Consider the following 488-nt stretch of genomic DNA (forward strand, 5'->3'; position numbering starts at 1 on the left):
TGGGGCTTGATGGTCACCTTCTCCAAGTGTTCTCGCTGAGCCACTTCACGTCGATCTCCACATCAAAGTGTCCAGTGTTACACATGATGGCATCATCCTTCACCTGTTCAAGGTACTGGCCAAGGATGATGTTGACACAGCCTGTGGTGGTGATAAAGATGTTGCCCTCCTGACAGGCTTCGTCCATGGTGGTTGCCTCATAGCCCTCCATGGCAGCCTGCAGTGCATTGACAGGGTTGATCTTGGTGATGATGACGTGGGCCCCAAAACCCTACAGGCCTGGGGACAGCCCTGGCCCACGTTGCCATAGCCTGCTACCACTGCTACCTTGCCGGCAATCATCACCTCTGTGGTCCACTTGATGCCATCTATGAGGGACTCCCAGCAGCCATAGAGCTTGTCGAACTTGCTCTTGGTGATGGAGTCATTGTCATTGATGGCAGGCACCTTCAGGATCCCACTGACCTGCATCCTGTGTGGTTTGTGGA

The 488-nt window shown here is 54.1% G+C and overlaps 1 pseudogene; it reads right to left on the reverse strand.

Moving 5' to 3' along the window:
* Positions 1-6: 6 nt before the first annotated feature.
* On the reverse strand, positions 7-474 carry LOC108526019 (adenosylhomocysteinase pseudogene; annotated as a pseudogene).
* Positions 475-488: the final 14 nt, after the last annotated feature.

This window comes from Rhinopithecus bieti, unplaced genomic scaffold (genome assembly GCF_001698545.2).
Source record: "Rhinopithecus bieti isolate Rb0 unplaced genomic scaffold, ASM169854v2 scaffold_62297, whole genome shotgun sequence".
NCBI classification, from domain to species: Eukaryota; Metazoa; Chordata; class Mammalia; order Primates; family Cercopithecidae; genus Rhinopithecus; species Rhinopithecus bieti.